Source organism: Manis javanica, chromosome 14, assembly GCF_040802235.1.
Source record: "Manis javanica isolate MJ-LG chromosome 14, MJ_LKY, whole genome shotgun sequence".
NCBI classification, from domain to species: Eukaryota; Metazoa; Chordata; class Mammalia; order Pholidota; family Manidae; genus Manis; species Manis javanica.
Genome location: NC_133169.1, coordinates 54,299,346 through 54,312,840, shown reverse-complemented (window position 1 = coordinate 54,312,840; position 13,495 = coordinate 54,299,346). Strand labels below are relative to the sequence as shown.

Sequence of the window (13,495 nt, the reverse complement as noted above, 5' to 3'; positions counted from 1 at the left end):
AGGATTTTCTATGTATATGTGTTCTCTTCAAAAACTGTTTTATTCTGTTATGATATATTTGTCTTTTATTTCATTTTCTTGCCTTATTGCATTGGCCAAAACTTCCAGAACTATGTTAAGAGTGGTAACACGAACAGTTTTGTTCTGGATCTTAGGCAGGAACTGTTCACTTTTTCATGGTTATGTACAAGGTTAGCTGTAGATATTTTGAAGATGTTCTTTATCAAAGCTGAAGTAGTTCCTCTGTATTCTTATTTTTCTGAGAGTTTTTATAATTAATGAATGAATTTTGTCAAATGCATTTACTGCATCAGTGATATGATCATGGGATTTTTTCTATAGCCTGTTAATAAGGTGGATTATGCTGAGTTTTTAACATTGAACTAGCTTGTATTCCTGTAATAAACCTCACTTTGTCGTGGTATATAGTTCTCTTTATATTTTGCTGAATTCTCTGTTAATATTTTGTTAAGGATCTTTGTGCCTATATTCATGAGGAATATGGGACTTTAGTTTTCTTTTTTGTAGTGTGTCTTGTTTTGGTATCAGGATAATACTAGTTTCATAACATGAATTAGGACATGTTTCCTCCTCTTCTATTTTTGGGAAGAGATTATACAGAATTGTTGTTAAGTCATTAAACATTTGGTGGAATTTTCCAGTAAACCATCTCGGCTTGAAGATTTCCTTCTTGGGAAGTTTTTTGTTTGTTTGTTTGTTTTACTATTAATTCAATTTCCTTAATGGTTTAGAACTATTCAAATTGTCTTCTTAATTTTCAGGTAAGTTGCATAAAGTTTGTGTCTTCTGAATAATCGGTGCATTTTATCTCAGTTGCCAAATTTAAGCATGTAGACTTGTTTGTAGTATTACTTTATTCTCCATTTGCTGTCTGCAGGGTCTGCAGTGATATCCCTTGTTTCATTTCAGATATTGGTAATTTGTATCTTTTCCCATTTTTCCTTTGTCAGACTTGATAAAGGCTTGTCAATTTTATTATCTTTTCAAAGAACCCTCCATTTCATTGATTTTCCTTTATTGGTTTCCTTTTTCAATATTATCAAATTCTATTATTACCTTTATTATTTACTTCCTTATGTTTGTTTTGGGTTTATTTTGCTCTTCTTTTTCTAAGTTATTAAAGTAAGAGCATAGATGATTTATTTGGGAGTTTTCCTCTTTTCTAATGTATGCATTTACTGCTATAAAATTCCCCCTCGGCACTGCCTAAAAGGTGTCCTAAAATTTTTGATATGCTATATTTTTATTTTCAGTTCATATAATGTATTTTTTTCATTTATTTTGAGAGTTCCCCTTTGACCCCTGGGTTATTTAAAAGTGTGTTGTTTTGTTTCCATGTGTTTGGAAACGTTATCTTTACATTACAGATTTCTACTATGATTCCACTGAAATTGGAAAACATACCCTATATGATTTAAATTAATTCAAATTTGTTGAGGTTTATTTTTTGACCCAGGATATGGTCTATCTTGGCATATGTTCTGTGCACACTTGAAAAGAAGGTATATTCTGCCATTCTTGGGTACAGTGTCCTGTAAATGTTGATTAGATCCTCATTGTTGTTAGTGTTGTGAAGTTTTTTATACTCTTGCTGATTTTCTATCTAGTTGTTCTATCAGTTGTTGAGAGAGGCATGTTGAACTCTCCAAATATAATTGTGGATTTGTTCCTTTTTCCTTGCAGTTCTTTCAGTTTCTGCTTCATATATTTTGCAGTGCTGTTGTTAGGTGCATACACATTTAGGATGGTTATGACTTCTTGATGGACTGACTTTTTATATGATGTCTCTCTAGCATTTTCTTTGCTCTGAAGCCTACATTATCTGCTATTAATATAGGCACTCTGACTGTGATTAATGTTTGCATCCTTTGATATTTAAACTTCCTATATCAGTATATTTGAAGTGAGTTTCTTGTAGATGGCATATAGTAGGGTCATATTTTTTAATCCACTGAAAATCTGGTTTTTTTTGGTATATTTGGACAATTTACATTTAATTGATGTTAATTATTGTTTAAGCCATTTCATTTTTTGTTGGCTGTTTCTTCTCTTTTTCCTGCCTTCTTGTGAGTTACCCACATATTTTTTAGAATTCCATTTTATCTGTAGTGTTAAGTGTATCTCTTTCTATAGATTTTCAGTATCTGCCCTAAACATTACATCTTATTATATTGTACATATTAATATGTATTATATTTATACACTTTATATATAGTCTACTGGTTTCATAGTTCTACCACGTTCATTTATAGGAACCTTACCTTCTTTTACATCTCTTTATTCTCCCATTTATAATTGTTTTAAATCTTCCCTCTAAATACACTGAAAAACACATATGACAGTGTTATAATTTCTCCTTCAACTTCAAATATAATTCTGAAAACTGAAGAGAAGGAAAATATGTTTTATTTATCCATATTTTTCCTTATATTCTTCTTTCCTTCCTGATTTCAAGATTCTTTCTTTTATTATTTCCTTTCTTTTTAGAGAACTTCCTTTAGACACATTCTTTTAGAGTGGTTCTGCTGGAGAAAAATCTTATTTTTTCTTTTCTTGAGAATGTCTTGATTACCCCTTCATTCTTGAAGGATATTTTCTCTGAATATAGCATTCTGCATTAATTTTGTTCATTGATTCAAAATGTTGTGCCACTTCCTTTTGGTCTCCATAATATCTGATGGGAAATCCTCTATCACTCAAATTGTTTTTGCCATATAGTTAAAGTGTCATCTCTCTCCTGCTGCTTTCAAAATATTTGTCATTAGTTTCCAGAACTTTGGGTATGATGTGTCTTGGTGTGGATTTATTCTGTTTGTAGTTGCTAATCTTATTGAATCTATAATTTAAGTCTTTTATCCTATTTGGGATGTTTTATACCATTTATTTTAGTATTTTTTTAGCTCCCCATCCTCTTCCTTCTTAACATCCACAACTCCAATAACACAAATGTTAGGGCTTTTTTAATAGTCCCAGAGGTTCCTGAGACTGTTGAGTTCAGTCTGTTTTCTCTATGTTGTTCAGATTGGGAAATCTATTGTCCTATCTTCAAGTCCATTAATTATTTCTTCTGTCTCCTCCATTCTGCTGTTGAATCAATCCATTACAATTTTTATTTCAGTTATTGTATTTTTCAGCTTTACATATTTCACTTGGTTCTTCCTTATATCTTCTATTTCTTTTTCCATTTGTTTCAAGGGTGTTCATAATTGCTTGAAGTATTGTTATAATAGTTGTTTTGAAATCCTGTCAGATAATTCTAACATCTCTGTAATCTCAGTGTTGGCATCTATAATCTTTTTTCATTGTTTGAGATATTCCTGATTCTTTGTATGATAAATGATTTTTGAATGAAACCTGGACATTTGGATATTGTGCTTTGAGACTCTGGATCTCACTTATTTGTTTTTCAGCTTTAAGGCAGTGTAACTGACAAACAAAATAGTACACTTTTAATGCGTACTCTGTAGTGATTTACATACATGTACTTTGTGAAATGTTTACCACATTCAGGTTGATGAATACACCTGGATCTCATTGACACCTGTTTTAGCTGGCTTCCTCTCTCATTGCTCCAAAAGAAGAAGGGAGAGGGGTTTGATCTCATTACTGCAAATAGGCTCCCTATTCAGCTTCCACTGGTATCAAAGGGGAGAGGAGCTCCTTATTACTGCTGGGCAGGGTGGCAGTTGCCTCTCCCTATTAGGCCTCCCCTGATACCTCCCTGGCAGAAAGAATATTACTGCCCAACCCATGGCCTCCACTGACACTATGGGGCAGGAACAGGTGGAGGAGAGCAGCCTTTGTTACCAGGGAAGAGGCTGTGGTAGTCAGTCTGATCCCACCCCAGCAGGGGAGAAGAGAGATTCCTTGTCCTGCTACATGGGGTGGAAGTCCCTACTCTGACACCATTCTGGTAAGAGGACTGGGGCACCTCACAGCAATCTTGGCTCCCACTTGGCCTTTATTGGTGTATACAGGGGACGGGCCACAGTTTTTTCTGTGATGTTTGCCTGGAGTAGAGTGGTTATTGTCTTAAAGTTTTGCATCTTGCAAGGCTGCCCCTTTCCCAGCCCTTTGGCTAGAGAGAGCAGGCTTTTGTCAAAGCATTTTTGTACATATCTGTTGGTATATCCAGATTGTTGGCTTCTTCAGTTCCAAGTCCAGGACATAAGGCAAAAAAGAAAATCCAGGGAACTCACCACTGTGATGTTCTTTGGGACCTGAAGTGCCTAGTAGGTCTGCCTTCTTTCCAACTTTCCGAGTTTATTATGTTTGTTTCACATATAATGCCCAGGGTTGCTAGCTTTACTTGGTAGGCAGAATGGGGAGAAACCGTTCTGCTCGCTTGTCCTGTAAGTGGAGGCCCACTCACTGGTTTTTCTCTCATCCTGTAAGTGGAGGTCCACTCATCGTTTTTAAAAGTTGCAGTATGAATCCTGTGGAACGCTATAAGCAGGGAGGTGCTGACAGATGGCATCAGCAGAGATCTGTGATATGACAGACATGCTAGTGAGAAAATAATTGTACATTGGGGCCCCCATGTCCTAGTCCTCTATGATTCTTTATCTGACTTTCTGCAGAGAGGACCCTTCATATTCCATAGCAAGCAGCCTGAAAACAGATTTTCTCCAGGCAATTTGGACTGGAGAGGATTGCCTTGTTCAGTCAGAGCTTAGTTTTATTAGTATATTATATATATATATATGTTGGTTTAAAAACAAGAGAATCTAGACATTGGGTTCTCTTATTTATTGTATCCTTAGGGGAGAGTAAAGGAAAAAGTAATTCCTCTACTTGGCACTTTACTGATCTTTTGCCTATTTTATTCTTTTTTTAAAAACATAGAAAGGAGTCCCTAGATATCAGGTTGCCGTCCTACCTGCTCTTTGTGTCTAATTGGAGTGGAAAGCAGTCACCTGCTATTTTACCTGTGAAGGTAGTTAGGAAGTGAGGATTCATTGGTTGTGGGAGGCGTCAATGACAACCCATATGCATGATGTCATACTCTGATAACCACGACTCCCAGAAGGGATGAATGGACTCAACAGGATGCCGAGAAGACAAGTTGGGCTCCAGAACATGGCATGTTTATATGCCTAACATTAAATAATCCAATTGCTTCAACAATGAATCTGGAAAAGGTTGAAAGACACATCCCCGTTCTTCATATATGGAAAGGCGTGCAGACCTGGAACATTATCAGTTCCTTAAAACTTACCTGGCTTCTCCTTCCTGAGTTTAAAAAAACAGTGAAAATATCTCCTCCTTCTTTCTCCAATAAAATCCAAGTGAGTCCAACTTAAGTCAAATGATGAGAGAAGTCCTGCTATAAGCAGAGTGACCTCTGCAGTGCATGGCACCAGGTGGGCAGGGGCTCTGTCCTGTCCATCACCAAGTCCCCAGGGCCGGGATATGAGAACATGGCCCATAATAGCCCCTCAAAGAATAAGTGTTGAATGAATGAGTTAACAACATTGAGAGGCTTTTGGGACAAAGGGCCAATTTGCAGAAAATACTTACTGAGTCCTGGTGATATGCAAGACAAGACTAAGATTCCAGGACTCCCAGGTCCCAGATCAGAAGCCTGTCCTCAAGAAGCTTATAGTGGAGTCATCAGGGTAACACTCAGCAGCCTGAGCGCTCCATGAGCGGGACAGGCAGCAAGGGCTCTGGGAGTTCAGAAGTATGCCTTGGCCCTAGGTGGTCAGGAAGGCCAGGCTGTGGCACAGACAGAATCTTTTACGTTTCTTCAACCCCCAGTGTCCCTGCAGGGCCTGTTCACAGTGAATGTTCAAGAAACGTTTACTGAATAGAGAATGAACGAAACATCTGGTTCCCCCACCAGTGAGCTGTGCAACCCAAGACAAGGCACCTAAGCACTCTGTGCCTCCATTTTCTTGTCTACAAAATGGGAACAATAATGGAATCTACCATTCAGAGTTGTTCTGAGAATGAAATAAGTTGATATATGTAAAATATTCCTTTATTAGAGCCTATATGCTCCATAAATATTTGCTGCTGCTCTTATTATTATTACTGTGCAGAAATGAATGGAGAGTCTTGAATAAGACCTTGGAGAAGATTTTAATAGATAGCCTATGGAGGGGGCAGTGGAACTACACAAGCAAACTGTCAGAGATGACAGCTCTGAAACTTGTGTCTCTATCCCGGACCTCTCTCCCGATTTCAGCCACCCTGAGCACCTCCTCTGGAATAGCCAATGGGCAGCTCAGATTTAACGAGCTCTACCCTGAATACCTGACTTTCTTCCACCCAACAGCTGCTCCACTTAATCTCCAGGTCAGACAACAGCAGCCCCAAACCCTCAGTCACTCAGTCTGGACCCTTGGAGTTGCCCTCGGCTCTTATTTCTCTCTCACAGCCCAGTCAATCTGTAAGCAAGCCTTTGTGGCTCTGTTTTCCCAGTAGGACCCAGATCAGCCTGCCTGCCACCGCCTTTCCAGCCGCACCACCACTGTCAGAGGCCACCCTCAACTCCCCACGGCATCATGCGGCTCCTGCCTGCAAGCTCCTCGCAGGGACAGTTCCCAGAACTCGGTCAGAGCTGCTCTTTGAGACTCCAGCTGGATCATGTCTCTCTTCTTCCTGGCCCCCTCCCTCCGTGACTTCCCATTTCACTCCAAGGGAGACCCCAAGTCCCCACACGGGCCTTTCAGGCCCTGCACAATGAGGCCCTGGCATCTCTGCCCTGGGCCCCCTTCTCTCCCACTTGCTCATTCTGCTGCAGCCACACTGGCCGCCTTGAGATTCCTGAATATTCCAGGCACCCTCACGCCTGAGGACACTCTTCCTCAGACACCCACTGGGTGCACTCCCTCCTCTGCAAGGCTGTGCTCCCCCACAGGCCCTTTCCCAACCAGCCTACTGAAATTAACTGCAGCTCCACCCATCCTGGCAGGACTGGCCCTTCCCCTGCTGAATTTTTCTCCCAAAGCACTTATTTTCTTTCAACATATTCTACATTTTGATTTTGTCTCCCTCTTCTCACTGAAATATAAGCCCCATGAAGACTGGACTTTAATCTAGTTGGTGCATTACCAAGTCCTCAATGCCTTTACTGGTGTGGCAATAGATTTATAAATGTGTATTGGTTCTTTGATTTAATACACAAATGGGGACCCTGAGATTTAGAGAGTGGAGGGTCTGTGGACAGCCCCTGAGATTTTCCCCAGCCCACGTTAAAAGAGAAAATTTGTGAAGCTCATAGGGTGGCCCTGGAGAGGGGTGGTGTTTCCCAAGCTGATTTCCAAACAGCCTCAGGCCCTTTCCTGCAGGAGCCCTTTGCCCAGCCCTCAGAGCACGCCTTCCTTCCAGAGCGAACCCAGAGCCCTAGGTCACATCAGGAGGTCCCAGGCAGGAAGAGTCCCTGGGAAAGGAAGGGAAGTCCCTGCCCTGGGCCATCTGAGGGTAGCTGAGGGCAGTGAGCTGGGAGGAGCTTGCCTGGAATGGAGCCTCCAGTGAGCTTCTCTCAGGGGAGCCTTCGGGGTCTAGGACATTATCTCTGAAGCCTGAGTTCAGGGGCTCCCACAAGAAAGGAACAAGAAAGTGTTTATCTACCATCTCGTGCGCTACCAGCCCAGGGCTGAGCCTGTGTGGGAGACAAATGCACTCACCCCGTCACCCCACCCACGGTGATCTTTCCCACAGACTCTGGAGGGGCAGCACCTGAGGCGGGGACATCTCCCAGCACCATTCTCCTTGCCCAGACTCCTTGCAAGCCAGGAAAAGTCAGGACTGACCTTTTAGAATGAAAAACAAGCATCTGCACTGGTTCTGATTACCATTAACATGCGAGCCCCATTCACATACACCACAGGTATGTTAGGCAAACACGAAAGTGACAACAGACAGGGCACAATGACAGAGGAGCCTACAATTCTCCTAGAGACAAGGTACATCTTGCCCATCTGCCATTCATTTAGGCTTTTCCAGCTGATGGTGCTTGAAATGATCAACCCTGAGGGGCTGCGCCTATTTTCATGACAACTAGCAACATGGCACCCTCTCATTATCCTCTTGGTCACAAATGCACCTGCTGGGGTGTGATTAATGAGAGGCTCATAAAACCTGGGGGGAATGGGCCATCCCTGGTGCCCTGTAAGAGTGAAATTGCCATACGCAGCCACATAAATCACCATGTGGCAATCCCTGAGTCCTCACTGTCACACCATGGTGAGCCACCCCACAGCCTCCAAGATGACACACTTTCTAGGACAGAATACTCTGTGGCTCTCGAGGACACCTTACACCTAACTTGTGAGTTTAACTCTAATTATTCCAGCACACTCCTGGCTCTGGCTCTGAGACCTCCTAACAGGGCGAAGAAAGGAGCCTGGTGTTTACAGCAGGGAAAATACTAAATGCAGAGCGATGGCCTGATTCATTTCACAGCTGTGGTCTTTTTTGATTTGTTCGTAATTTTCCACACTACTGCTTCCAATTTGATACTGTCTGGGCCTAGGATGACAATAAGAATAGGATAACAGATGATGAGCTCAAAATACTGAACACAATCATAGTCACCCTGCAGGTATGCACAATCAATATGTCACTTGGAAGAGGAAGCATTGGCCGCTGGGCAAAGTTGGGGATGTAAAATGTCACAGGATCCCAGATACATTTTTTATGTACTTAGGAGCTATCGCCATAGCTGTCTCACTGCTCTGGAAGAAAAGAGCCGAATGTCTCAGGAGGTGCCTTAGGCAAATGAATTAAAAGTCCAAAAGGAGTCCTGGAAGGACTGCCCAGTGACCCCTCTTGCTTTGCTTGGCAGGGGTGCCATATACCGTTGTACAGATGCTCTGCTGCACAACTCCAGGGGTACAATTCCCATAGACAAAATCATGAAATAGCACCTCCTGGAGTTGTGAAGTCTTTACCATACAGTGATATGCAATGGCCTTGTCGTTGGCTTAGCAACATGGAGTTAATATTCCTAATGGCTCAGGAAAATGTCACAAAAACTCAACTACACAGTGCCCATGCTGACAGCCTGGAAAATCCACATATAGACCCATGAATTGCTAGTACAGTTAACTTTCTCTTATCAGGTTCAATAAGGCAAGAGCCCATTCCATTTATTCTAGATATTCTGGCTGCTAAATCTACCATGCAGATACATGCATTTGTTAATCATTTTTTTATTTGAATATTGTTAAAACTCTCTAAACTTGACAACTCCTTCAAACATTGCCTCTCCTCACTGAGAGGTACTTTGGCAAGCTTTTAGGAAGACATTATATCAAAATACAAGATTTTAAATATCCTGTGACCAGTGCTTCTACTCCTAAGAAAAATAAGCTGAAGTATACAAGTATATTTGCATATTTGTGTATGCATGTGTGTATATAAACACATACACAAAGATGGTCACTGTAATATGGTTTTTAATAGCAAAATAAAGGAAACTTTGTAGGTAGATAGGGATTTACTAAATGAATTAGCATATATGCATAAAATGAGAAATGCCATACAGCCTTTAAAATAATCCTTTATAGCTATTTGCACTTGAAGAGGACTTCCCTTTTTTCTTCATTTGCAGCAGCTTTTGAACATCTTTTTAATATTTGGAGAATTAACTTTCATTTGATACTCTCTCCCCAAGGTAGAATCCAGAAATCTTACTTCCCAGGCTCCTTTGCAGCTGAGACACAGGTATGTAACCTGGTTCCACCAATGAGACTTCAAAAAGGAAGTGAGGAAGCAGGATCAGAGAGGGTCATCATTTTGCTGGAGGGAAGTGCCTGAGATGGTCTGCTGTAGGACTTGCAAGGCTGAGTTGCTGACCCACGTGTGGCAGCAGTGCTAGTGGAGGTGGGGAGGGTGGCAAAGGTGAGTTCCCAGCAGAGCCACTGCAGCACCCAAGGCTTCCTGGTGCCATTTTTGCATCAGGGCAGCTCTGCAGTGTGAGTTTGGCCACTGTTGCTCAAAGCAGAACTCCAAACCTAGTTCTCTGGCCCCCAGCACACTGTGAGCTGCCCAGTCTCCTTTTTGTGGGCTCCTTTTCTTCTTAAAAAGCTGAGTCAGCTTGCATGCCCAGAAAGACATCCACAATACAGGTATCCCCGACGTTCTAGTTTCAACTTGTGAATAACCTTGAAGCCATCACTCAAGTGCCAGATTTGGACTTTCAGAACAAAGCAGGAGTTCTGCAGGATGGCACTGACTGCCAGGCCCCAGTCCAGGTTAAGGAGCGTGGCCAGGCTGGTTTATACAATGATCCTTGAATATTTTATTGAATTGTGCCCTTGTTGCCTTAGTAAAATGAATAAGAAGAAGAGAAATTAAAAGAAGTATGAGATATGAAGCAAGTCACCGGGGCACTACAAGGAGAAAGTCTTTAGTCTTGATTTGCTCTGCATTGGACCAGCTTGTGGACTTTGTGTTCAACTGCAAAGTAGAAGAACAAATTGCATGACTGTGAATGAGACACTAGAATAATTTTGATCTCTGAGAATGCAATCACCTTAGAAAATGTATGTCAATTATTCACTTGTGCATATTTAGTCTCTGAACATCTTTTCAGAAATGTATGACATTTGAAAGAAGGAGGCTGCCCATAAATTCTAAAGTAAAATAAGTGGGACTTAGGAAGGTAAGCATAGGTTCGGCTCAAGCTGTAAAACATACATATATGTGTGTGTGTATGATGTAGACATTGAAAAATCAGTAAGTACACCCTGCCAGCTCTGGAAAGGTGTTAACTCTGTGGGTTTTGATGGCAAAGGAATTTCACTGGCTATTTCACACAGCCTTGAATTGTTTGAAATTTTGCAATGAGCAAGTTTCACCTACTACTATAATTATCAAAAACCTTAAAGCTACATCCATGGTGAGGAAAAAGTGTGATGTTTCATCACAGCTTTCTGAGACCCAGGGTCATCCTGCAGGGCCGAGTCCTCTGTCCTCTCCAGGATGCTGCTTCAGGCCAATGAGTGGCCTTGTGCCTGCCATACCACACCTCTGGGCCTTATGTATTGATCCCTAAAATTAGGGGGTTGGCACATGCTATCCCGGCAAGCTCTGAAGTTCTCCACAGTGGACAGAACACTTAACCCACAATCCAGGGCAAAGCACGTTGCCTACCAGGCAGGAGCCCTACCCAAGGAGCTATCAATAGACAGGCAAACTAAGTCCTGTCTTAAGAGAGACTGCCCGGTGACGCAGAGCAGCATGAACAAGACTAATTTATCGTCCTGTTTAATAAAGTGAGATCCTGCCCCAAAGGCAGCATAAGCCTCAGAGCTCAAAGGTTCAGAGTGAAAACAGAGTGAATCTGACATTACCCTGTGCTCACAAGGATGGAGGTGAGAGCCTGGCAGCAACTCAGAAAGGAACAAAACTGTGGGCAAAGAAGACCCAAGGATACAATGAAACTATTCTTATTTGGTGCTTCTCAGAGAGGCAACTTATCCTTCTAACATTCCTAACACTTATTTTATTCTTCTAGTAAAAAAAAAAACAGATTTTTCCTCAACTCAAGTGGTTATCAAAATAAAACAATCACGGGAAAAAGGTAAAGGTGTTGTTTGGGAAATGGGTCCTTCCCAGGGCCACAGGGATGTGCTTTGCTAGGAGACAAGAGCCATGTCTTGCCAATGGGTTTCAGCCCCAAGCAAGTTAGCTATGGATTCAATGTGACCAAAAAAGGAACAGTAGAATGTTCTTGGGGTGAAAGGGTTTATTACCTGGCTTGTTCTCCCAGTGGTAGGTCGAGCATTAGCTCTCTCCGTCTGCAGAGTACTGGGCTGAGCTCTCTATAAAGTGCAATAATAGCTTATTGCCTACAGGGGTGGAAGCAGTAGCCTAGCAACAGGCCAGTTACATCATCAAGTGGTTTAAGTTCATGGAGGATTCTGACCATAAGAACCCTAACTTCCCTACACTCCACCTCTCCAGGATTCTCACCTTACAATCTACATGCTCTCCATCTTCTGCAATGGTCCCTGTGCAAGAAAGCTGGAGCACTGTAACCAGATTCCACAACAGCAACAGAGGCTAATAACAACTTAGAAATAATAACAAAAATGAAAATACAGCAAGATTTTGATACAGGTAACAAAAATTGTAAGAATCCCCAAGCCAGAGAGGGTTTTCAATCCACAAAGACTTTAGGGGCGATAAGACACATGTTTTGATGTCACCAACATAGGCAAATCTTGTCCATTAGGTAGGATGCATGCAAGAGAGCGGTCCTATGGTACGACTGTAACAGGAAGGAGGTCCTGTGTAGGTCTAGTATACCATACTTTTACTCCTCTCCCAGTGGGGGTTACTGAAGGGTCTATATATACTGCTACTGGAGGTGCATGCACTGGCCGTAATGATAAAACAAAACTCCCCAGTAAGATGTTCCTACCTTCTGGCCATACAGGATATACTATGGTGATCTTTGGGGGCCCTCTGCTGTTAGTCCAGGAATAAACAGGAGGCCCGCTTCCAGGCCTTATCCCCAAGGTGTCAGGAGAGCCAGCCATCATTGGTCCATGTGTTGAAAGGTCCAACGCCATGTCCACTCAATGGAGTCTCCAGGGTTCAGTGCAGTTGGTGCTGGCAGCAAGATATTGTGGTGGCCAAACCTCAGCTTCAGTGATTCTTTCTTGGTTTGTACTTGCAGTTGTATAGGGGAGGCAGCCATATGTGTTCACACATCCATGGGGCTCGGGGCTCCCTTTCGGGGTCTTTTGTTCAAACGCCATAGCACGGTCCATAAGCGGACTGACCATCCGCACAGACTATTGGTATCTAACTTTAGTCCGGATTTTAACAAGCCATTGTGCCTCTGTACCATGCCTGCTATGGTAGGACTGTATAACATATGAAACTTCCATTAGATTCCCAGCTGTCGCACCCATTCTTGCAGTGCATGTCCAGCAAAATGGGTGCCCTGATCACTCTCAATTACTTGTGGTTGGCCATAGGCTGCAAAGAGATGCTCCAGACCTCTTTTGGTTGTCTGCTGGCTGGCACGATGGGTAGGAAAAACAACCAGAAGTCCAGTAGCTGTGTCCATACAAGTCATGGCATACTGATTACCTTCTGACACAGGTAGAGGCCCAATATAGTCTTCCTCTGACGAGAGGTATCGGCCTCAAGCTATTGTCCCATGTTGCTGTGGAACTCAGTGTAAGTCCCTTTTAGAGCATACGGCACACTCTGCTGGATACTAACTTCTTCAAAGGTCAAAGGCAAGCCCCACCGATGGACTACAGCCCACATTGTCTTTCACCCAACATGCAACACACACTGATGTAACCATTTGGCAACATCAGAGGCAGGCTTTCCTTCTAACCAACGTATCTGGACCAATTTACCTGCTTCACCATTTCCTGGGGATGCCAGTGGCAAATGACCTGTCACATGGTATACTGTAATTATCTCCTATCCCTGAGTATATTTTGGGGATTGATATCCTACAGGGTCCATGGTTGCAGACCATTGCAGGTGAGTTCTG

At 42.3% G+C, this 13,495-nt stretch overlaps 1 protein-coding gene across 5 annotated transcripts in view; it reads right to left on the bottom strand.

Annotated features, from left to right (window-relative positions):
• LOC118972705 (putative histone-lysine N-methyltransferase PRDM6) overlaps nt 1-13,495 on the bottom strand; it is a 359,903-nt gene that overhangs the window by 274,496 nt on the left and 71,912 nt on the right. For 2 of the 5 annotated variants that reach the window (XR_012124843.1, XR_012124846.1), the window contains one exon: nt 9,012-10,431. The exons of 2 other annotated variants lie outside the window; for them this stretch is intronic. The gene's annotated coding sequence lies outside the window, so the exon portion shown is untranslated. Of the gene's footprint in view, nt 1-9,011; nt 10,432-11,949; nt 12,050-13,495 lie in introns of those variants that run through there. One more of the 5 variants, XR_012124844.1, reaches the window with a different exon arrangement.